Source organism: Colius striatus, chromosome 1 (assembly GCF_028858725.1).
Source record: "Colius striatus isolate bColStr4 chromosome 1, bColStr4.1.hap1, whole genome shotgun sequence".
Lineage (NCBI taxonomy): Eukaryota > Metazoa > Chordata > Aves > Coliiformes > Coliidae > Colius > Colius striatus.
In genome coordinates, this window is record NC_084759.1 from 82,165,870 (window position 1) to 82,192,428 (window position 26,559).

At 35.6% G+C, this 26,559-nt stretch overlaps 1 protein-coding gene across 1 annotated transcript in view; it reads left to right on the forward strand.

Moving 5' to 3' along the window:
- The window catches only part of POLA1 (DNA polymerase alpha 1, catalytic subunit), a 205,458-nt gene that overhangs the window by 92,442 nt on the left and 86,457 nt on the right, over nucleotides 1-26,559 (forward strand). The window lies entirely within an intron of this gene.

The window sequence follows — 26,559 nt, forward strand, 5'->3', positions numbered from 1 at the left end:
TGAAATCTGATTCTCTTTGTCCAACTCAAACTGATGTATATTGTGTTAATCGTGAAAAAGAAAACTGAATGTATCTCAGTTTTCTCGGTAAAACTTCTTTGAAGGGCAATAGGAACAGAAATCAATGAATCTTTCTTCATAATGATTGGGAAGGGGAGAAAAGAGGAGAAAGATTAGTAGTTAATTAATTCTCTTGAGGGGAGACAGTGCAAGAAATCCAAAGTGGAAATGGTAGTGGTCAGCTTTGCGTGTTATTGAGGAAGTGGGAAATTGTGTAGTCATTGAAACTCCCATCTTTGCAGCATCCAAATTGGCGACTCGTTAGGAAAAAAACCCACTACCATAATTTTAAAATTAATTCAGTGTGTTTTGCATCTCTAATGTGCTGAAAACATTTCCTGAAATAGCAACTAGCTATTTTGTTCAGATTTTCATAGATCTTCTCACCCTATTGCCTACCTGCCTTTTTTATTGTCCTATTATTCCTTTTTTTCACAGCTGAAGGGTGGACATCAATTTTGAAGGCACTCATAACCTTTGGGTGTTCATAACCTTTAATACACTCAAAAACATAGTTGTTTTTGAAAATTTGGGCGATATAATAGTGGCTTACCTAGGATGTGGTGTGTTTTCTTAAGTATTACAAAATACTCTTGCAAACAGCAGCTACAATACTAAGAATTATCATTGTCTTTTAAAACTAAGCGTGTGTTTTGTGTCATCTTCTATATTAGTTCTTACTGCAATTGTAGGTAAGTGTTTTCTAAGCTCTTTTCTGGAAGTATAATAATTTCTGATTGTATAAATACTTCTCTTGAAGTCTTTGCATCAAAAGGAGCACAAATCTTAGCCTATATAAATTCAGACAATATTTCACAAGGTTAGGGATAGATAAGTAATACTGTGTGTTTTTAGACACTGTGTCAAAGTAATATGATTACACAAACTGCTTTAGTGTAGAAGTTGCTTCTGATTAACTTTTTTAGATTTAAGGTATGTATATTATGACAATACACAGTGTCACGTGCTAACTCATTTCTGGCATAAAAAGTGCTAGAAAGTGCTAGAAAACATGCACATAAGATGTGCAATAGTAAATTTGATGAGCAAAGGAAGGTACATTTAAGAGCAGGAAAAAAGTCTTAAAAGAAACAAAAAGTGGTGTGAATCAAGATGTGAAATGTTTGAATTAAAATCTATTAAGTGTTTTACTACTTGGTATATAGGATAAGGAAATGTCCTTCAAAATATTTGTCCGTGTAAGTAAAAGCTTTATAAACTTGGTTATATTTTTAGTACTGAAAAATTATAGTTAACTAGTTTAAAAGTAAGATTTAAAACTACTTTTTGACTGTGGAAGACATTCAGACACTGGAAATGTGATATCATTCCATTGTAAAAAGTAACTTCCAAATTCCACAACAGTTTTCCTTTCAAAAAAGGACTTTCTACACAGTTAGGCAAATAAACTTTCTGTTCTCTTAGCTCTTAAATAATGAGATGCCTTTAGTTTTAGCTTATTCCTTTCATCAAGTACTTGTAATGACTATAACAGCTGGAGTTGAAATTCATCAAATAGATGTTTGCACTAATATATATAATCCTATAATCCAGAAGTAGTATGGCAAAGAACTGTCTGAACAAGACATTTGATGAAACTTTGAGAGACCTGTTAAACAGTCTCTTATTGTAGTGGTTGTATCTGAAAGGCTCAGAAGTACTGATTAACTAGACAAATGTGTTGTTTAACACTATCACTCTGTTAATAAAATTAATATTTTTTAGATACTGCTGATGTGTGAATGTTGTTTAAATATCACATCATACAAAAACATAAAATGTAAAAATGAATATTTTTACCTTGAGCTACCTTTTATGAAGACAGCCCTATCAAGAGCCTTTCAGCCTGATCCACAGCTCACTGAAATGAATAAGCTTACTTTTTTTTCAGTGAGGTTTAAATCAGATTTTTTTTTTTAAATTAAGTGTTTAAGATCATTGCATGTTGAAATGCTGTTTTTTATGTGACTTCATAAATTTAGGAGTGGGGGAGAGAGTGTCATAAAATCTAAAAGTAGTAAACCTGTTTGCCCTTTTTGGCACATTAAACTGATAAATAGATATGATAGCGATACTCTTCCAATCCCATTGTTTCTGTAAGTTACTCACCTTTATATAAAATTTTGTGTTTCCACGGTCAACTTTTGATATCAAACATTGAAATGTTTTGTATCTATATGTCTTCCAAAACAACGTCTACCGTTGCTCCAGTAGGTATAGATTTCTTAATGATAGTAACAGTATTAGTTCTTATAATCTTACTCCTAACTGTAAAAATATCTAAAAAATGACATACGAAGATTTTATTTCTTTTCAGAAATGCATTATTCTATGAGAGATTGATCCTGTTGTGTGCTTTCTATTTTTTTTTTTTTTTAATTCTGCTTCAGAAGAGCAAATAGATGAAAAGAGAGAGAAACGCTAGCTAATCTAAATTGGGAAATGAAGAGGGCTTTTTTAAGCATGAAAATTTCATCATCTTGTCAGCTGGCAGAATGCCTGCTGTGTGGATTCACAAAGGCTAAGAATTACACTTTCATGAAATTTTCCTCACTAACTGCCCTGGTTAATTTGAAAGATAACCCACTGTTCTAATTCATTCCTCAATTGGGCGGTGCAGGTTTTATCTTTGATCTGACAAAGCATTTGTGTTAATCGTTTTGGCCCTCTACTAGACACTCTTGGGATTGTGCTTTTACAATAAATGTGTCTGTGATAGCTCTTTAGTCTATTATACTTACAATAGATCCATAGAACTGGTAATTAATTCTGTACTGCTTTGGAAATGGGGAAGAATAGGTGTAGCTCTGTCAAGTGCTGCTGGGAAGTTTGTTTAGCTAGCTCATTTTTGAAGTGTTACTCTCAGCCATCAATGAAACATCCATACTAGGGAATGGGTGAAAGCTGAAATATGCAAGCATAAATGGAAAAACTGACCAGCTTCTGTGCATAAGGGGAGTGTAGTTTCATTTATAGTAAGTGGATCTAATTATTATAATGGAAACTGTTTTGTGTTTTGCACTAGAATATTCAAATGCTTATTTTTGAGCACTTGGTTAAATAAATGCCAACTCTTAGATCCCCCTTTAAAAAGCCCTGTAAACAGCGTTATTTGAATACGTAAAATTAATCCTGTATCTTACTTAGCTGTTGAGGTATTGATTTTGTCAACTAAAAAGGACTAAATAAAAAATCCTAATATACTGTATGTGCCATTTGAGCGGTTGCAAAATTCATACTGGACTGATTGGACTGGGAAGCTGTTGTCCCTGAAGCAGCAGTTTTTCAATTTCATTTTTAAATACACACCTTTGGTATTGGTAGTATATTTATGGACTAAAATGTGTTTTTATATAGGTGCTCTGTATATGCTGTCTATTTAATAGCATATGGCATCTTTAGATCTTGTTACGTTTTTTTAAATGCGTAAAATGATGTAAACTTTAAAAGTGTTTTTAAAAATATTGAAAAAGACTTGGTCCAACCTGTATTGCACTGGTTTTGATTTATAGGGGTTTTTTTTTCTACTGGACTACTGTAACCCACAGACAGAAGTGAGTTTGAAGCCTATTGAACACTGCTAAATAACTTTATACCGTTCAGCTGCGAAAATTCAGTGTTCAATAGCCCTCAAAATTTCTCATTTCTTACCTGTGGTGGGGTGGTCTACTGCTTGCACATTAGGTCGCAGTATAAAAGCATGTTGGTACACTTTTCAAGATCTTTGAATTATTTTTTTTTATATATATATATATATTGCTGTTCTGACTGTTGTTATTTATGTTCTTGGGTTTTGCATTAGTATTTTGCACTTAAAACGGTAAAAGATTTATAAACAAGATATTGTCAGAGGCAATAGCGTTCACACAGGTTTGGGGATTACATGCCATATTCACATGAGAACAAAGATGATAGGGCTCGTTATGAACCTGGAATCTCCCATGCTTCAATCAAGTGTATTGCCAACAACCCACAGGTGTACACCACATGAACAGGTGAAAATATGATTGTAGACAATGGTGATGACTTTTGTAATGATGTTCTCACAACAGTCATGTATTGAAAGGTTTTCTGTTTGGTGGGTGGGTCAGGGTAAGAAGTTGCAGTGACATGACGGAAAGGTGCTTAGTAGTGGCAGTTGTACAGTATTTTATTTATTGCTGTACTAATAGTACTAGAAGTATCTGGGCATATGATGAAGAGTTAGTTGGTAGGGACAGAAAATAGAAGGAATTGTGATACCAATTGATATGGTAGTCACAATCAGATGGCTAGACTCTGCTGTCAAATTAACTCCAATGATTATTTTGAGTCCTGCTTGTTGGTATGTAAATGTGTTTCTGAGTATTTTCCAAGTTTGAACTTGTGTCACTGTCATTTTGGTTTATATATACAGAAATGGAGGTCTTTATTTTTAGTAATGAAAGCTTCCAAGTCAAGGCAGAATGGAGAGCAATTGGAGTGAAAGAGAAAAGATACATGTAATTCCTTTCACAGTTTACTGGGGATCTGAGAGATGGAGAGGACACTGCCACCAGATTATCAAGTTTTCTCCTCCCTTCAATGGTAGCATTTTCTGATTCTTTCTTTGATTGAGTTTGACAGATGGGTTAACCAGGAGGAAAGTAGAAATATCTTAATTACTGAACAGAGCAGTCAGTATTCTACCGTATTGAAATCATTATACATCTGTCTTTCTGAGATAATTTTTGTTTTTTGAATAATAAAAGATAACCTTTAGGTCACTATGTGTAGTGCATTTTGAGGATGAGTAAGCGGTTCTTTGTCACAGCACTCATAACATCTAACTGGAATTGATTCACTATTACTGCAACTTCTCCGTGATCTGCCCTGTAAAGGAATTGTTTGTTTTAGACTTAGAGCATCAATATGATTTTTAGTGAAGTGTTTCAAAGTAATGATCGATATGCCTTTACAAAGAGTTTAACTGTCTTCATTGGATTTTACTAGCCATGACGGACACGCATCCGTCTCACTCATGGTTGAATGAAGCTAATTGTGACTCTCTGCACTCTGAATTTTAGCCACTGAGAAGAAGTGAACATAAGCAAAGGAGCACTGTCTATTTACTGTTGATTTTTCCTAGTGCTTAGTCCACAGACTGGTATCTTGCCAGAGCGGACTTAATGATGGTAGGTAACTGTCTCGGCTCTGTACAGAGAAGGCTCCCCAGGCTGGCCACTACATAGAACAGGTTCTAAGAAATGGGGATTGCTTCAATAGAGTAAAACTAACTTTGTAATTTCCTCTGTAGGTAGAATGCAGGAATGTAAGGGCTTATTATCACAATAATTTGTCTGCTTAGGCTTATAAATGGCCATGTTGTGAAGATCATGTTGCAGGAAGTGTGCCCAGAGCTAAATATGGTCATGTTTATGATTGCCACCAAGTGTGTAATGTTTGCCTAGGTGATTGAATCACTCATCTAATAACAAGATGTTGCTGTCTTCAGAGGATTACAGAAAGCAGTGTCTTTGAAGGTACTCTGTTGGAACTGATCTGTTGCCTTAGTCGAAACAATGATGAATTTTGGCAACACTTGAAGAGCATGTTTGTGCTGCAGTATAGAGATATGGTTGCAGCTTTATGTGTCTGATTTGGCTTTAAACTGACTGCGAAGTATGTAGCTTTGATTTGCTAGTAGTAGTATTTAAGAGATTCTGTAGCCAAGAGTTTAAAATCTTGGGCGAATCTGTGCAGCCTATGGAGATATCTGCCACAACTGCATTACAAATAGTACCTGAGCAAGCACTTTGAAAGAAAGGGAGTATATGCGCTCTCCTTTGAATACCCTGAGCTAACAGAAGTGCTATAGATGCTCTATAGCTATGTCAGATTCACCTCTTGTGAAAATATTTTAATAGCAAATCATGAGTCACAAGAGAATTTATGACAAATCACTGATCTTGAAAGTATAGATGTTAATCTTTTTACTGTAGTTTGAGAGCCATTTTAAATCTGCTCTAGGTTTTTGTTAAGTTCAATTTAAATTTGTGATGGGAAAGTATCCCACTAATCTCTAATTAGAGACATTACAAGAAGCAGAAGTCCAGTAAACTAATTAAGGCTTAAAGTAAGTTTTAAAGCCATGACTTCATGTGGAATTTAGATACAATTAATGCCCAGTACTACAGTAACTTGAACAACAAATTATTGAAATATCAAACCAGATTAAGTATGTATTATTCTACAGAAACTTTTAATAGAGAACATGTTATAGCCAGCTTGCAAAAGTCAACAAGGTCTGTTGGCCTTGAGTACTTGACGCTGGTTGCTGTTTGCATAATTAAAAATGCTTACAGCTCTGAAGCATCTTGCATCCCTCAGGAGAACCAAAGTTAAAGTCTGAAGATGAAGAGACCACATTTTCACAAGACAAGGTTCTTTTCACAAGGATAAGTTTGTTTGACGTTCATGACCTAAAAATGATGTGCTCATCAGAAACATTTTCTTAGAAGTCACTAATAATACCAAAACCTGTGGTCTAATGCTGATTGATTTTTATGAAGTGAGAATGGCTTGCTCTTAGTCTTTTTTTTTTTTTTAAGTGACAGTTCAGAGATGAATGAGCGTAGGAAAGACCAAAATCTGGAATGTTCTATAGTAATTCTAAGAAATCTTAAGTTACTAATCCCAAAATTTCTTGGTCTTTATTATTAATCTGCCTTCAGCTTCAAAAGAAAGCTTAAAGTAAGTTTTATAATATTTGGGAAACCAAAATATTTTAAATACAATTACCTTTTTATTCACATTTTTGTTTGATGCTGTCTTTGATCATTCTCATTCCTGAAGACTATTGAATAAGCAAAATGGGGGTTGGGAGGCAACAGAAGGCATACAAAAAAAGTTCAGTGTTCCCCTCAGTATGCTCTTTCTTGGCATAGTGGGAGTGGGTCCTGCAGGTGTTCCTTTTTTCCTACCGTTAGATGTTAAAAGAATTATTTTCATTTTTGGTTTGAAAGCAGTTAAAATTGTCAAAAAATATTTCCAGTAATGTTTAGTCACTTCTCTATTTCTCAGTAAAACACTCTTAGAAAAATTAAATAAGATATTCTTTAATAGAAGGTGATTTCAGTATTCAAAATCTCATCATATAGAAGCTTTGTAGTTAGGACGTTATTTCAAAAACTTTTATTCAGCTTATTTCAAACTAAAACTGTTTAGTTCCTGACGTTATTTAGTATTTGGCACAGGAAGAGAAAATGGATTAATGCATTAAGCGTTCATGGATTGAACAGATCTCAATGGAGTAGTTCAAATCTTTCAACTTGCTCCCTGGAATTAAGTTATATGTGTGAAAAAAACCTCGGAGCAATGAGTCTTGGCGGCACTGTTTAGCTAAACTCCTTTACTTTTGTGTCTTCATTCATATACTTGGTGGTGGGAAAGGCAACCCCATAGTTCAATGAGACTTCCAGGGAATTATTTTTTCCTTTACAGTGTCCAAGAGAAGTCTAAGCAGTACCAGAGATAATGCAACAGAATGCGTATAAGATTTCCTAAATCCTGGGAAACACCAGGTTCAATTCTAGCAAGCTGTGCTGTGTTAGAATTGATGTTTGTTGCTCCTCTTGACTCATGAAACCTGTACTTCTACAGATTTGTCTAAGAGAAACAGTTTCAAGAGCCAGTGAAGTTTTCGTCTGAGATGAAGAAGAGATGTTACTTCATTTTAAGTGAGAATATTCCCATCTGCAGGAGAAATGTTGAAACAGCATTATGTTAGACATGGCTTCGTAAAAAGGGTTTTGCATTTGCTTCATCATCTTTCTTCAGAAGTCAGTTTCTTGCATGTGCAACAGTCTCTGTTTTCTACAGAGTGGTAGTATTTCCTTCAGTGGATACAAGTGGAGGCAGGTGCTTTTTTTTTTTTTTTCCATTCCCAGGCATTAAGGCAGTAACTGCTTTGGATGCCTACTTTGGAAGATAGTATGATTTGAGTGCAGAACCTTATTCCAATATCTAATCACCTAGTAGAGCTGTGCTCTTTAACAAGTGTTGGTCCTTACGTAACGTCCTATGTGTATGTGTCTTGACACAGTCTTTGAAGCTTCTCAGTCAGGTTGGCTAGATTTGTCTTCAGATTATATTTCACTATATGACATCTACTGATAGTCTTTATTCCTACTTTTTACTGAACATCAGTTGCTCTAATACTGTTATTCATATGAACATAGGACTTTGTGCTGGTTTGTTTTGTTTTGTTTTTTCAAATTAGGCCTGATGATGTGGCAACTCTGTGCTGTTGTCCCATGGATTCTGTAATGGCTCAGTGTTTTAAAGGCCTTTTTATTGCTAAAGATGAACCTCCCTTCCCTGTTTCCATGCCTTGCAGAAGGTCATTGTCTCATCGGTCTACTCACAGCTGCAGCATCCTGTAACAGGAAAAAATCACCTGTGTAGTTCTGCTAAAAATGTTAGAGCAGCTAAGTGACAATCTTGTTCACTTTCATCTGAAGAGTTTCAGCTATCTAAGCATCTTCAGCCCTAGTAGATTATGTTAGGCTTTGAATCCACAAATGTATGAGAAACATTTCTGAGGCTTTCCAAAGGTTTACCAGGTTTCTACATGAAAATTAAGGCTCTGCAGAATTTGACAAGTAGATGTTTTCCTTTTCACCTGAACAAAATTATTATCTTTGTAAATGGCATCTGGAAGAGAGACATGAAAAATCCACATCTGTCTCTAAAGATCTCCAGATAGAAATGTTTATGCAGTGACTGAAAATAAAAATCTCAGTTTCCGACTTGTAGCAGATACTCTGAGTATCTTGTATCTTCAGCTGCCTATGGAATAATATAAACAAAATACTGATGTTTGAAGGTAAGATTTTTTTTTTATACTGGACTAGAAAGCAATACTTCTTGTCTTTTCCCTTTTTGCATTGGTGGCTACAGTTCAAATGGTGGAAAACAAGAAAGTATGAACTCTCAAATAGGTTTCTTTTAATTAATACATATACTCAACAACAGTATCATCCCAGAGATTTATTTAACTGGTATTTTTCTTGTGTTTTTTTTTTTTTCCCTTTGTCACTTGTCACACCTTGTCTTTGAAGATTGTAGGTATGTACATGTTGGAGAGCGTTTTTGTAATAGTATGCCTTCCTAATGAAAATATGGTCGGTGTGGCAATGTTCTTCCTTTTACCCTCATTTGATGGAATTTTATGTAGTCTTCAGTTTGGCTTATGTGTATTTTTAATGTCTTTTTTGAGATGTTAGCATTAGTAACACTTCAATTCTGCACTCTGCTGTGAACGTATTGAAGTATTTAGCAGTGTGCATATTTTACAGTTGATACATCTTAATTATTGTTTAAATTTTTAGAAGTTACTGGATTTGGAAGAATTATCTGAAAGGACAAAGTAGGAGGTGGAGTCAAGTGGAAGTGTATCCTCATCAGCTCTGCAGTCAGCCCCCATTCCTTTGAGTGCAAGGCAACCCAGCTGTGAGGATTGCTGGCCACACTCTCATCAGAGAGAAAAAGGGCGAGGAAGTGGGAGAGAAAGAAAATTAGCAATACAAAATTCCTTTCTATCAATCCTATCTTTACACAAATTCAGACTTCTGAGTTCCCATACGTGAGAGTGTAACTTAATTTCCAAATTACATGATGAAAGCACATCTGTCCCAAAATTAATACCTCTTGAGAATATCATAATTGTATATACTGAAAATAATTAGTATCTGTAATTTGCAAGTCATAAATGTCTAATTTTTAGCGAAGTTGTTTGTTTCCATTTAAGATAAATTCTCAATTTAATATCCAAAGCAACATTCGACTATACTACAAAGGGGCCAGAATTGTTTAAAAACAGAGAGCCCACCCCCTTCCCCAAAATACAAAGACATGAAATGGCATGTGCAGAATTCTGTTGCATAATATAATGTTAGATTTCTGCAAGAACTTTGTAATTACTGTAATAATTTTTATTGGATAATACATACTTTTCCCTCATACCAAGGCAATTCATGATGGATGATCTTGCAATAGAAGTGACAGATACTAGGCTACTCATTGACCACCTATCAAGTGCAAAGACTGAATGCAGCATTTGAATTTGGTAGAAGCTCTCTTTTTTAGGTGTAGGTGCATGTATATCTACAGATGTGTACGAATAATGACATTGAGATTAATACAGCTATTTAGAGATAATACATTGTCTTCACTGTTCACGCAGTGTTGGTGATGCTTTTTTCACACTATTCTTTAGTATTTGCATGTAGGTTTTACGCTTGTTTGAGGGAAGAAATTCATCAAATTCCCCCTCTCCTCTACCACTTCCTGCATCTCTCTTTCTGAAATAGGGGATCAGCATCTATACTGTTTCGTTCCTTTAGTGGTGTATCTTTTGGGGATCACCTTTTTGGGATTCTATTACCTTTTTTTTCTTTAACCCAATCAGTGAAATAGCAATAATGAAGCAAACTAAATTGTCATATGGTCAATTGAGAGAGTTTCTTGGCTGATTAAACATAAGGTACTTTTAGGACTGAACATTTCTGCTACCTCCCCAGTCCCTAAAGTGAAAGAGACTGAATCACCTTGTAGGGAGATAACAATGAAAATTCTATATTATCTGACTTGTCTTTGGAGATTTCCCAACAAAAGCAAGACAGGCATCTTAAGGAATTGGAATTAACAAAATAAACCAGTATTAGCTAGCAAGAAATGGTCAGGGACTACTCCAAATTTTAATATTCAGTGTTTTTTCTGAATCCTTTTCTGAAGGTTTTCACGAAAATAGTGACATGATGCTACTCAGTAATTGGGTATCATTCAGAAAAATGCTTGTGTAGGAAATAACCTATTTGAGAACCATCTGAGATAGTTACGAAAATAATCCAGGAGTTTCGTAATGAGAAATACATTTGGTTTCTATATAAATTAAACCATTGCCTTTCTAGACACAGATCTGCCTGAGAAGACAGCATCGGGACCAAGGCTTAGTCTCTCACATTGATGGAGTCGGTTTAATTACAGGCCAGTTTTTCCACATGAAAGACATCTAGATAGATCTTCTTCCCTCCCTTTATCTCCTCTCTCTTCTTAATTGCAGGTAACTCTTGTTACAAATTTTTCCACTTTATCCTCTAGTTATGAGACACTAAACTGTATGGAATGGATCAAATAGTATACAGTTCTAGGAGGCTGTTAAACACTGTGTTTCAATAGGAAGTCCTTCAGAGTCAAAACCAAAGGGAGCATGACATCCTTAAAATATCCCTCTCACTATCTAATAGTTTCTTCAGATTAATTCTTCTGGCAGGCTTCATTAGTTGCTTTAAGACATTCCAACTACATCTGAATAGTGATATTAACAGAGGAGTTGTGCTTTTTATGTGTCTTATTTTGGAACTCTTAGGGCACTCTTCAGCTTTGGAACTGGTATGATGGAGCATTGTCCTGTTTACAGGAGGTAGTGGAGTAGGTGTTTGGAAAATCTTATTCCTAGTGATTAGAAACTTGATGACCTTTAAGTGTGTCCCTCATTTGAAGACTATGTGCCAAAAAATGAGGAATGAGAGATATGCCAGTGTAGAAAATATTGCAAGAATCTAGCCTTGATGCTAGAAGCATTAAGGCTAAACATCCATCCATCTTTGGGCAGTTCACACACCTTTTGCGTTTACAAAATTTAGATGGTGACATAAAGTAATTTCAGTTGCTAGTATTAATCTTCGATGGTCTCTATTAGTGGTCTGAATGAAAATGGATACCACCTGGAATAATACATAGCCTCAAATAATAACTGTTTAATATAACATCCTTCCTTCTCAGAGAAAATAATGTCCTTGACATTTGCTTCCACTCGGATTTCTGGAATGGAAGCAAAACTGTCTCATCCTGTGTGTTTCCGAGGTCAACCTGCAAAGAGCATTGAGCAGTGATGGAGCAGAGAAACTTTCCAGGCACAAAAATATTAAGACTGAAATCATGGTGCGGTAGATATTTCTCTTCTGGCATTAAGCTTTTTCAGCTTCTGTTAGGGTTATCCTTGAGAAAGAGCAGTGAACACAAAAATGTTCTGGATGAGAGGCAGTCTGAAGAGAGACTGAATTTTTCAGCACCAGGGAATTTTTAGGGAAGAGATGAATGTTGGTTTGAGACTAATTTGTTCACTTTCAGGGAGAGAAATGAGGACCAAGAAGTGGCAACTGTTCCACTCCCTTGGCAGGGCAGTGGACAAATGAGTCTATAAGCTCTGAAAGATGCCTTTTTGATCTCATCGTTTTAGTTGAACATTTCATACCTTCAACAATGCCATGAGAATCTGAGTTAGAATTACTAAGAATCAAATCAAGATTTCATAGTTTAGGAAAGATGGAGGATTTGGGTTTTTTTTTCTTCCCTTCTTCCTGAAGGCTTATGGCAGGAAAAAGTGAAAATCCTTAAGTGAGATGAGTGAACAGTTTAATTGGTCTCAGAAAACTCAGTCCACAGGTAACTGTGGCCAGTTGATAGAGAGGAGGAAAAAAAAGGGCCTGCCACCAGAGGAAAAGTTATTGGACTTTTAGTGTTTTGATAAAATGTTACTTTAGTGTTCATTAGTTTGTGGATACTTCAGATACTTTGTTTGCAGGTGCTCTTAAAAGGGGTGCCAAAATAGTCATCTAACTTAGGAGTTTTTAAAAAAAAAGAGAAGGGGAGAAAAAAAAAAAAAAAGGAAAATAAAACCAGAAAGATTATGCTCCACTCTATTGCCTTACCTTCATTCTTTTGCTAAAAGAACAAAAATCTACTGTGGGCTGTGGATTCATAGGAGGAAATAAATGGCTTTTTCTGACACTTTAGCTACATGGATTGGGAAAGAAACTACACAAAGCCTGCTTTTGGATAATAGAAGTTGTTAAAAAATGTAACGGTGTTACACTTTTAATGAGTATGTCAAAAGCCAGTTTGTTCAGAAGAAACCTGTAAAATGTTTGTCTTGTTGGGCACGGCTGTCTCACTTTATGAAGTACCAGCACTCACACAGAAGTAAACAATTTCCTTTATTCCCCATTCTGTTCTGTATTGTTGTTTCCCATACTGACTGCTCAGTAGAGATCTTCCATTTCTGTTTCCAAAAGGTATGTTATTGACAAGAACTACCATCTCAACATACTCTTTTTTGTCTGGGGGCAAAATTATAGGTACTGAACTGACAAATAATCAACCTTATTCTCAAACATTTAAGCATATGTAATAATAGTATTTTATTATTATGACTAGAGCTTTAAAAAAAAAAGCATCTTCAGACTTCTCTTTTTTTTCCTGAACAGTAAAGTAGTAAGATAATTCTTCCAACTACTCAGAAAGTTAGGAAGTTTACTGGAAAGTAGTTAAATAGGAGAAAAATCTTCCCTTTTTCCAGAGTACAAGACATCCGCTTCAGAAAATACTTAGTACCAAGATTCTAGCTGTTATAGGAGATTTTTCTGACTGAAGAATAAAATAACTTTGTTCAGTTTCCTAAAGGGAAATGGAGACACTGGTGTTTCTTTTTTACACTAATGATTTTTTTTTTTTAACTCTGCAACCTTTTTTTTTTTTTTTTTGTAGAGTGAAGTTGTATGAAATCTATCAGATTATGAAAGCTCTGCTATTTCTTCAGGAGCTTTGGGGCCATCCTTGGATATTTAATTGCTTTTAAATCTTTTGCAGGAGAAAGATGAGAATATGCTTTCATTGAACTTAACAGTTTGGACAATTTTCTATAATCCAGTAAATACAAATTGTACCCTGATTATCCATCTATGTCTGTCAAGCAAATTTTAATGGATGAATGAATGAGTCAAATCCTATGCATGGAAATATACAAATATGCAAAATACCGGTCTAATTACAAGGCTGCTAAATTTACACAAGGTCAGGTAAACAAGACACTGTGTAATGATTATTAATTGTTAATAATGCCTTTGGCAAAATGCCTTTCTGCTCTGAACACCTAACGTTTTTGCCTTTTTGGTTGTATGAAACAGTCAAATTGATCAGCTATTAGAAAAAAACTAAAGACCTTCTTTTTTCCCGTCATTCTTCTACCTCACCTCCATAATTGCTTGCTAATTGTTTGTTGAGTGGTGGGGAGGATACTGTTCTTAAAAATATCTTCAACAGTTAAGTATGAAAGATCCACAGTAAAAACTGAATAAATTGATTAACATTCATTTGTTGAATAAAGTTCTTCAAGAGAACTTTCCTCATAAGGTAGTGCTAGGAGCATAGAACTTCCTACAATCTGTTGTCCTGTATGATGAAGAGGAGATGGGTTTTCTGCTTTCATAGTTACCCTTTTAAAAGGCTTTTAATTTTTGAAAAGTGCTCAGTCAGTCCTGCCTTAATTCTCTTGCCCTTTCCTTCACCCTGGTCCATGTACCTTTTAAGCTTACCTGTCTCTTGTCTCTTTTGGTCCACTGTAAACGTTTATCATGTGACTGTAAGATAGGAATTTGCAGGAAAGGAGAGAAAAAAGGCTGAAGTGGGATATACGAGATTCTGCTGCTAAATGATATTAAACAAGCAAATTAAAATTTACTTTCTTTGTTAGGGGTGTATTATTATATTAGGCTGTGAAGTTGTATGAACAAATAGTTAATTTGGACAGGAATGGTGAGAGGAGTTGCAGGTAGAAAAAAATATAATGGATTTCGTAGCTTTTGCTGGAATTTTTCTCAGCTTTTGCAAGTACAGTCCACTCCCGTTGCAAGCTGTGCAGCAGCCCTAACTTTCTTTCAGCAGTACCACTGGTCTTTCATAGCAGTTCCACAATAATGAAATGGCACATTCTGCAGACAAAACAAGTTTAAACCTTAGGAGGAATCAAATACTCAAGTTTGGTTTAAACACTTGAGAAAAAAAATAGGTGTTCGGTCTTTTGTGCTTGTTAGGTCATTGCAGCCCAAAAACATAGACTAGTAAAGTATTAACCTATGAACAAAGGAGTTTTATTGAAGAGGTTTTCCCGGTATAGTTTTGGTCTCTGACTTTGGCTGGATGCTTAATGATTCAAGGATTCAAAGACCTTATTTTTTTTTTTTTCAATGAAACTTTTTGTCCATAGTTAGTGACTGATTTTTCGATAAAACCTGTGCCACTCTGCAAGTCTACTGCAGATGCAGTTTCTGTATGGCCTTTCATGGCAAGGAATTCCAAAGGCTATTTGATACTGTTTAAAATATTTCTCTTTTTCACTTCTGTAGTTTTGTCATCTTTTCAGCTTCACTGAAATCCCACTTGGAATTGCAAAGAAAGGTAAAAAAACCAACAAGTTTATCATCTTCATTGTCTGCATTCCTAGGCTTTCTTTTGTCAACTTCTGTTTTCATTGACTGTCTTTTGCACTCCTTTTATTCCTCCTTTGCCATGATAGCAATGGCAAAACTAAATATTGGGAGGCACCTGCAACCGATGTTCACTGATGTAAACTGTCATTTTGATGGATACACCACGGCTGAAGTTATATGTCAAAATCCTTTTCATCTTCTGTGTTTCTCAATATTCAACCGCAGAATTGCTTAATATAGATTGGTTTTAGCACTACAGGTGATCAAACTTATGTCAGCTCCTGTATTAGCTATGTATCAGCTTCTATTAATCCTGAGACTTTGTAATAAAAACCTTTCTTTCGACTAATCAAAATTTACTTTTTTGTGATGCATGTGTTTACTTTTTGTAACGTGCTTGTGGTCCCCCTCAGGCTTTTGCCCTTTTATTTTTGAATGTTGGTAGAAAGTGATATTATTTCACTATATCTGGTATGTTTATAACCACTGAAAAATGTAATGTATCATAGTTTGAGGTTTTTTTAAATCTATTTATAGAGCTGGTTTTATTGCTGTTCTTCACATTGTGTTTTTCTATCTGATTTTAGTGATGTGCCTAGGATTGTAGACAGCATTTAAAGCGAGGCCTCTCTGCTGCCTTTATACAGAGAAATGATTACTTTTAGTGCTTTGTTCATTTTTTTCCCCCTGCTTCTTCCTTCTCATTCACTTTTCCTTTTGATTAGTGTATTATTTTAGCATAATTTTTGCCTTTCAGCGTCAGTCTCTCACTGTGAGCTAACATTTATCATTCTCACATCTCTCCTCCCTCCCTCCCTCCCTCCCCAATATGGCCAATATTATCCATGCTGGTTTTTATATTCATGCTCTTTTATAACTTTGTCTGTTTCATTTTGAATCTTTCCTGTTTTCCACTCTTGTAAGAACTTCTTCCATTTTGTATATAACTGTCACCTAAACAGTTTCTACTGTTGATTGTTTTGTTTCTGAACAGAAAGCCTGGGTGGTAAACAGCCTTATAAGCTTAGCATAGGCTAAACTTTTCCATCTTCCAACATGAGGAGCTCTCAATTCTGATATGAATTATTTGGCTTTTCTCCTACATCAATGTTAAAATAAGTCTGGATTCTTGCTAGGAAATTGGGTTCGTTTGGGTCAAACTGACCTCCATCTGAGATCCCAGAAGTTTTGACTTTTTGGCTTTTGGGGTTTTTGCAGGTGTCTAATTCTCACTTTTCTAATATTTCTTGGTTTTTAACACGAAGCTAATAATTATTTCCCTTCAACTTTTATGCATATTGATAAGTTCAGTCTGTTTTGCAAACACTTACTAATGCTATAATACATTTTCCCATATCTCCCTTCTCAAATTTTTGCCGTTATTGATTGAAGATTCAATTGAGAAATGTGTTTAGAACCCTGCTTTCTGTGGTAATCATAGAAGTCAGTGGGAAGACAAGAAAATTGTATTGAAAGAAATTGTGTGCGTGTGTGTTTTGTGTTTCAGCATAGATTATCTCTGCCAAAATAATAGCTGTCATTTTGTTCTTGTTATATTAGTGGCCTGTAGCTTACTACTACCCCTTTTGCCTCGCTTTTGTCCATTCGTCTATTTGTGAGTAGAAAAAAAACTTGTGAAGGGCCATAATTTGGGGGCTTTATTATGCTAATAAAATCAATATTTTGTTATCTATTTAAATTAAATATTCCAAGATAGTGACCCCACTCTACCAAAATATCAAAGCTGCAGACCTTAACATTCAGTGACTTTGAAACTTGAGTTTTGTTTAGAATTTCATGTCATGCCTGTCGCAGGAGAAAAAGATGGAAAATGTATACACTGAGCCTATAGGACTTCCTGCAGTGCTTATTAATCCTTTATGGATCATTTGAAATGTTTCTAGTTTATTTAAGCTTTGCTGCTTGTATCAGATTGTTCCTGCAAAAAAAAGGAAAAAGTGATCATGCTTTGAATTTTTAAAAATGATCTCACTTTCAAGCAAAAGCACTTTTATGCTCCATTAGAGTTGAATTTGCGAAACTCTTACATCGCATTAACACAAGCTTTACTGGATAGATAAACGTGTTGTTCAAAGACTGACTGGAACTTTACCAAACTGCATATTAAGATTTGGTCATCTTGCAGTTTTTGTCTTTGACTATTTTCTTCATGCAAATAAAGGGGAGAGACAAAATTATTTCATTAAGGAGCTGTGCAGCACACTTTTGATCTCTTAAAACTGGATAGAAAATAGGAAAATCAAATTTAATAGTTCGATATAAGACTAGAGAGTCTGATAAAACTTATAAGTGTGCTGTCTTTCTTTTGCAAAGAAGTTTTCAGAGTTTATATACATATTGGAGCTCTGCTTTTTGTGATTTGCTGCTGTTTTTAAAACAATTGACAGTGTTATAAAAATAAATACATTATAATTTTTAACTTGTTTGTTAAAAAGAGGCTCTGGATCTACAGGCAGGAGATGGAAACTCTGGGTAAACTTGTCTTGTAAACTTGTAGCAGATTAAGGACTAGTCTCCAAACAGAATCCACTAGCACAGAAGTGAGCTCACTTCATAGAAATACAAAGGCCAGCAGATGCTTTCACAGGAGTGGTCTGAAGGTTGAAACATCTGCTTTTTCTGTTTTCTGAGGTCCTTTGCTCTGAAAATACATTTTTATTTAATTGGTTAATTGTATTTAGGAATGGTTGTATTGTCATTGTAATTACTACTTTCAGAGAACTTTTTAATTGTGATGTTTGACAGTTAAACCAAGATCTTTGTAATAACATACATATTGTATCTTCTAGGTTTACCATTTCCATAATATTTTAATATGCTGTCTGTCCAAAATGATATTTTTCAGTCATGGGTTATATGAAGTTTCTGCCTTAAAAATCAGTAAATTCACAGCAAAATGAAAAATTGTTTCTTGTTAATATCCAGAAAGTCTCTTGTAAGGAGTTACATTCAGTAATAGAATCTTAGCTTATTTCTTCAGTTTCTGTTATTTAGTGTGTTTCATAACATAGAAGAATAGATTAAATATGAAGTTAAGATGCCTTTTATGTTTATGTTTTTTTACAAAATGCTTATTACCGTAGTAACTGAGAGAGCCAATTAGATTAGTATGTTTCTTAAACTGTTTCTAAAACATAGATAAAGTATACTCCCAAGTGCTACACCAGAAAATGTAAAACTCTGGGAGTTTTTTGAGGAGCCACAGACTTCTTGAGTGCTCATACCAGTACCTTATTTCATTTAAAATAAATAAATAAATACATGGGAGGGGGAAAAAAAAAGAAACAAAACTGTTTGGTGTGTTGACTCAAACTTTCAGACACTTGGTTTTTATATGAATGTGAAATCTGACTTGAATTTCAGTCAAAGGAAATTAAAAATAAGGATATTTTAGTTGAGAGATGTGTGTGTAGATATGTGTTGTGGATGTAAAAATGTATGTAGATGTCATTTATGTATCTGATGGAATCTAGGCAACAATTGGAATTTTTTTCCCCAAAAATACAGACTAAATAATCTGAATTGTTCCTAGTGTTAGCTTTTAATTTTCTTGCTCACCTTTCCCATGTTCTGACCTCTCTCATTTGTCTCCATTGCTGTCTTTTCAGGTTTTGATAAGTTATTAACGCCTGAGTTGTGCTAAAGCTAATTTAAAAGAAAAAAGCCCTTCAAAACACTGTAGCGTGAGTGAAAGTATTGTCATATGTTATAGGAGTTTCTGGCTTAGAATAAATGTGTCTAGTTTAAGATAGGTGTTTGAGGAGAGAAATTTAATTCATAAAGATCAGAGGTAGCTAATAGAGAAGTCTAGGTAAATTACTCTGCTTAAAAATACTGGATGATAAGGTATTGTTGTAGTTGTCTTTATTTTGCTGCTGATTGCCCTTTCTAAAGCTACATTGGCGTGTATGAATGGTATAGCAGTCTTTTCCTGTAGTATTTAAGCAACTGTCTTGGCCTAAGGTGGACTTTGATCTTACATATTTCTCATCATGTAGGATGAGAATAGAGGTTTCACCTCCTCATTTAACCTCCATCTTCCCAGCTTTACATCTCTAAATAAAACTGTGCAAACCAGCCCAAAAGGCTTGCTACTGATAGCATGGGTTGCGATAGGAGAGGCAAAAGAAGGATGATTTACAGTCGAGGTTTCTTTGCTTGTTTTGGTTTTGTTTTTCAACTTCTCAAACATATCTCCTAACGATACATGTCTCTGATGGATTGAGTGATGTTTTCTTTTAATAAATTAACACATTTCACAAGAACATCTTCAGCTGTCATATGGAGCCTTAATGTTTTGGTTTCTCCCAGGCCCAAATACATGAAACTTGTTTTGGTTAATCAGCTCTGTTTTTCTCCAAAGGAGCTCTGCCATCATTCAGTATGACATGCATTAACTCTTGTTAGTTCCCATCTGTGATGTTAATAATTGTAAGTGACTATCTCATAAAAGTAGTCAGTTGGCATCTCAAAAAGGTGGACACCATTCTTAGGACTGGATACAGTGTTTTCAGGAAGCATATAGTGCTTGCTGTTCTGCAGCTAGTCTCTTGAGAGTTTATCATCACAGAACATCTACGGTTGCATAATCAACTGACATTCGTTGACATTTAATTTTCAAGAGAAAGTTTTTATTTGCATTATCTGTCCCCTGGGGTTGCTACAAGCAACAAACATCAAGTAGCTGTGGCTACTTCAGCATGAAGTAAGTCAGTTCTGAAGACTGTGGAGAATCGGGTATACACTGGGGATTAGACTCTGGGTTTTGCTGATATCAACCTCGGCTAACCAGTGTGGCCACGAATTCTCCATATCTAAAATAATTTCCAAACAAATTATCACAGAATCAAAAGCGTTTAGGGTGAATGGAGCCCTCAGAAGGTTGCCTGGTTCGGTTCCTCACTTCAGAGAGGGCTATCTTTGAAGTTGTATTCAGCTTCAGAGTTGCTCAGGACTTTTCTTCAGCCATGTTTTTCCTTACATCCTTTGCCCAGCCTTCCTGAAGATCTTGTACCTATCTATCACAGCAGTCCTGTCATGCAACGTCCCACATACCACATCTCTGCAGTCACCATGAGGTCATAGATTTCTGAGACAGTGTATGGGCTTCTGATTCCTCCTGCTTTTTCCCTGTACTGTATGTCTTTTTTAGAGGCATTTGAGATGGGCTGTCAGTTGTGCTGCCTTCAAGGGGAATGTAGGAGCTTCACCATCCCATTGGTGCTTACTCACTTCTTGTACTGTGACTTTCTTTCCAGGCTTTGGCTATCATCGCGAGAAGACCTAGCTTACAGCCTTCCTTGTTAGGTTAGAAAGCCTGATGGAAAAGATGTTGTACCTGTCCTTTGGCAGATAGATCATATTACTTCCCACCTTGTTACTGAAGAGAGGCAAAAGATCTGTCCCCAAGACCCATTGGCAACACTCTACCTCAGGCAGCCAAGGATGCAGTTGACCTTCTTTGCCGTAATGGCGTTTTACTGTTCAGTTTGTTACCCACCAATTTTGTGTTGTCAGCAAACTTGGATGAGGGTACATACTGCCCCATCATCCAAATGATTAATGAAAAGAACAGGACTGGAGCCCTGGGCTATGCTGCTACTTACTAGCTTCCAACTAGACTCTGTTCCACTGATCACCATCCTCTTAGCCCAGATGTTGAGCCAGGTGTCAGTCTACCAGTTTTTTCCAGACACTGGTTCTTACTGCTCTCTAGATTGAAGAACTCAGTGTTACCTGTGCTTTTGATCCATGAATATACTTTAAAAAGTTATGATCAAGTCACTTCTCAGTCTTGTTTTTTCATGGTAAGACTGCTTTTTAAGATCAGTTGCTGTTAAGCATTTTTTCAAGGTGTTGAAACATTGTTTATGGCTCGTCAGTATACCAGTTATTTTGGCTTGGTTTGATTTAAACTCTTGAACTGTGTGTGCTCCAGTATTGTTCTTACTAATACTTTTGAAGAAATTCACCTCACTACTCATATACAGTTCTTCAGTAGCAAATTTCCACATCTTGCTATGTCTGCCTTTAAAGCTCATGTTGAATAACTTACCATTACTCCTTTTCAGCTGATAATTTCTGGCATACGAGTATCCCCATTCTGTAAGTGTGAGCCATAGTCTTTGTTCCCAGAGTGTTTATTTTGATTCTCTGTACCAACACCTACTTTGTTTTGAGTGAGTATGGTTTACCAAACCAATTTCTTCATGGTTTTCATTATTTGCTGTTCTGCTTTTGTCATCAGTAATTTTCATCTGAATTGATTTCTCTCTTCTTCTAATCACTGATGTAAGTGTTGAAGAGTGTGACTGTAACCTTTTCTTTGTGATACAAAACCAGAATCTCTATCTCATATTGGCAAATGCTTACTTGACTGTCATCACTTTGTGTCTCATGGACAATTGATTTTTTTTTTTCTTTTTTGAGATGCTTCAACTTCCTTAATCCGTTTCACATGTACTTTATAAACACTATGCAATGCTAATTCTATTGCAGTGTCCTTTGGAGGTGAATCAAATACTGTTGAAGGGATTAACAATAGTACATCTGCCTTTCTCAACCAAAATTTTGTAATTTTATGAAAAATGAACTGTCATTTTTGTCTGAGGTGGTTCTATATAAAAACATATTGACTGATGTTAATTATATTCCTGTTCTTAAATTCTTGATCACTTTAAGTCTCTATCAGTATTTCTGTTGTTATTGGTATTTATCAGCTTAATGTTGGGCTGATACATACAGGTAATTAGCTGGATTGTTCTGGTTTGCTTGTATAGCTATTTTAAGGAAAATTAGCTTTATGGTAGATAAAACACTGGGTCTCTGTCTTTTGAGGTACCTTCAAATGCTAGGAAGTCCTGCAAGTAATAGATCTTCTTAGCTCTTAAGACTATTAAATTCATAAAACTATTAAGTTCAAGCATTTGTTACACGAATATGCTGAAATTTGAAGGCCTGTTCTTTCATTGCTACAAACCAAAAGATAGTTCTTCATCTTTATTTGCTACTAGGCTGTTACTGTGCTTTTCAAAAATATAGTAAAAAGTTACAGGTCTGGTTTTTTGTGTTGTAAACTGTTTTGTTATTTTCATCATATTATTACTTGGTTCTTTATACTTAGTTAATATGTGTCCCAGTTTTTCTTAGTAGTCTTCTACTTCAGAAAACTTTTGATTCGTGTCAGCAATCTTTTAGTCTCCTTCAGTCTGCTTTTAGTCTCCAATTCTTATACATCTGTTTTTCTACATTATACCAAGTTAAAATTTGCTTATAATTTTCCTTATCTCAGGAAAAAGGACTTTCAAGTTGATTGGCACTGTTCTTTTACCAATGTGAAATATAATCAGGTTGTAATACTGGTTGCTAAGTAGTTGCAGTCTTCTACTCCAGTCACTTGTTTTTTTCTTTATCTGTCATAATGATACTCAGAATTTGTTTCAGAAATGTAAGGTTTTTGTTAAGTATTATCTCAAAATATTAGAAAATACTAGTTCTAGAGATTTGTGACGACATGCTTTGACTTTGTGGTAGACATACAACAACACCATAGCAGCAAACTTTTTTTATCTAGCAGATGGGAAGTAACAAGTAACCTGTTCCACTCTCAAGGGGTTGCAGTTGGAAGCTCTCTTGAGCTGTGGTAATTTCAATACTGAGTGTATTTGAAGGGTCATACTTCACCTGCTGGTTTTACGCAGTTTGTTCTTCCTGAATGTGATTTATTAAATAAAAATGTTTAGTATTCTGTTTATTTCACTTGCTATGTCTGTCACCAGTGTAAAAGCGACAGAAAACAGTTTCTTCCCCATTCTCAGATTTTTTAGTTCAGTGAGTTTGTGACAGGCCTGTATTTCTGAGGAGTTGCCTTTTTTTTTTGTTAACACTTACACAGGACCATCAATTGCTTAAGGTCCATCTGGTTAGGTGGTGTGTAGAATAGTTCAGATTGAAGGAGCTCCTGGATGTCTTCTGTCCCAACACTCAAAACACGTCCAGCCTTGATGTTAGGTCAGGCTGTTCAGGGAGGTTCTACAGCCTATTTAAACAAGACCATTGTGGGTGCAGACAGATAATTTTGTGCGGCCCTTTTTCCTGTTCTTAATTAGGACCGTATTCATGCTGAGTAGTCTTGCAACCAGTTCCAAATGGTCATGTCCACTTCTGTGAGAGAGCAGTAGTACTGACTGATTTCACATCAGTCCATTTAGAGATATTTCTAATCTGTTTTTCGCATAATTTATTTCTATCCATACAAGTTGACATAAATTATATACTGGGGGAGGAGGTTGACTATGCATCTGGGATCTTTCAGTTTAAGGCTCATGAAGAACAACAGCCAATTAATTAGAATTACTTGGTCCTGAATATTTTCTTTGCTACTGCTACCATGACTGCTATTATTTCTTGAAAAAAACACAAGAAAACCCCCACCAAGCAAAAAAAAAAATCCAGACCAAAAAAACCAAAACCAACAACAAAAAAAACCATTCTCTTGTTCTCTGTGAGTCCTCATCTTTCTAAGTACTTTTTTTGTTGCTCTGGCCTCAACACAGTTTTTAATTTACCATCTATTACATTGGTGAGATTTTTTTTAAAACATAAGTTTTAAAACCTTGCCACATTTTAGGTGTTTGCCTTGCTGTTTTGTATGTCAAATCAGTCTAAAACTCAGTTCTAGTTCAAGTTTTAACCTAAAATTGATTAGTGTTTTTTCAAGATTAAGGAAAACATGTTTATATCTTAAAACTAATCCACAACAGCTCTTCTGAGGTGTTGTCATTCCTTTTTGGCTTTGTTTTGATGCTTGAGGTGAGCAGATTAGCCTAGATTTTTGAGTGCTTTCTGTTCTTCAAGGCAAGTAGCAAATATGCCAAATGTATAAGTGCCTGAAAAACGTAATTAGTAATAAAAAAGACTATAAATTCACTCTCAAAATTCCATCTCCCTCTGACCTCTTTTGTCACAGGCTCTGGCCTGTACTTGGACAATGTGTGATGTATGGAGATTTTTCCTCAAGAGCTGTAGTTATTAATGAAGAGATTTATATGGCATTGGGTACCACACACTGCTGAAGAGATCAACCTGTTCTAAGAAGTGAAAAGCTATGCAGTCTGACATAGTAGGAAAGGTAAATTAAGGCAAAACAAGAGCTCTGCTTTCAAAAAGAGTCAGCAGGTCTAAGGGAGAGTTTGAGAGAGACTTATGAGGACTGCAGGAAAGAGTTGTGGAAAAGTGCTGAAAGTTGTTATAGAAATGTGTGTCTCTAAAGGGTGTGTCTAACTCTGGAGAAATCTCTTGCACCCGTCCAGGGAAACCTGCATGCTCGAGTAAGCCCCTGTGTTGCCTGTACACCAACACATGCAGCCATAAGCAGGAGAAACTCGAGATGTGGATGCAGATTCAGGATCTCACTGCATTTACAGAGACATGGTGAGACAGCTCGTATGACTGGAGCACAGTCATGGACGACTGTGTACTTGTTAGAAAAGACAGGCCAGAGAGGTGGAGTGTTGGAGTTGGTCTTCATGTGTGAGAGCAATTGGAACATACTGAGCTCTGCCTAGATTGGGATGAAGAGTGAAAATTTGAAAAACAAAAACAAACAATTATATTTGTGTGTTATTGGCTTAATAGAAAAGGAAGAGTATGAGAAAGTTCCTAACTCTTTTGCCTGCCTATTCTACTGACAAGTACTGGACAAAATGCTGTAGCTTGCAGAGAAGATGGAAGTTCACTGTTATTATGAGTTATTCTGTTTATTTTAAGAAGAAAAAATCTGTATATTCCTTAAAACCTTATTCTGAAGGAAGATGGACTTATTTTTTTTATAAATTCTAAAAGAGAAGAAGTATCCTAATACTGCAGAGTTGGACATTTGAAAGTTGAAAAAAATCCTAGAATGGGTACTGTTTACTCAAGTTGAATCCAGGTAATTTATGTATAATATTACCCCATTCTATCTTTTTCAGTACATTGCAGCCTATACGTTGGACAGCATCCATATTAGATAAGCAGCTAGCATGTGTTTGTTTCTGTCCATTCCTTAGAGGATGCCCTTTACCTTACTGAGTGTACTTTCTGAAACTTGTGTAGTTACTTTTCTCATGGAGTTTCCTGTGGCACACTTCACTCTAGGATCAAATGGTTCTTAAAGAACATCTTTACAAGAGCTGTGTAAAGCAAGGGAACAAGTTGTTATTTTTATTTCGCAGAGAAATCAGGCATAGAGGAATGAACATAAAATGTGTCCATAAGTTTGGGTGCTAAATTTGTGAAACATAGAACCTGATTTTTCAGAGTGTGTATTGTTAACTGGCTGAAGCACAGCTTTCAGATTAGAGTTGGATCTACTCAAGCTTCAGCAACATAGACCTTCAAATTTCACTGGAAACACACTGATTCTTCAGGTGATTCATACTTGTGAGTCTTTTCACTGGTGACTGGTCTAGCCGCATGGAGAATCTGCATAGCAGAGGCAGTGGTATGTTTCATCTCTCTGGGGTCAGATTCAGTTGCCTTCAGCACTATGCTTTCGTTTCATTTTACTACATGCTTTCCAGTGTTCACAGTATACACAGGTGCAGCAGTAGTCTTGTTCACTTTGCAAGCCTGTTTCTTTCCTAATGGCAATCCAGTCCTTTAGTGAGTATTAAAATATAGATGTGGTCCTTCAAGTGTGATTTGGCATATGATTTGTATGTAGAGGGAACTGAAATGAGGATTACACTGGCTTCTGATTGCATGCATCTTGCAGCTTAATGTGTTTTTAATGTGTGGACATCTATTCCTAAAGGATGCCATTGCATTTTATAGGAACCATATCAATACATCTGATGACAGAATTTGGCCTCTGTAGAGACGTAATTTGATTTTATTAATGGTATCACGAAAATTAAACTCTCAACCATTCAGTCAGTTCACTGTGTTTCATAAATGTTTCAGCACAGAACTTGTGCTCCAGCAATATATAGCAAATACATTGTGAAGTCAATCAGTAACATGTATTAGACTGTCTTGAGCTGTGTTTTTTTTTCCTTAAGGTATATTATTTCTCTGTATTTGTAACATATTTCTGAAAGTAATGGTTTTAATGTAGTTTCTTGAAGTCTTAATAGAAACCTAGACTGTAACAATAAGTTCTAACAATTGAAAGTAAGTTTAAAAAAATGTAGTTTCTTGGGTATAT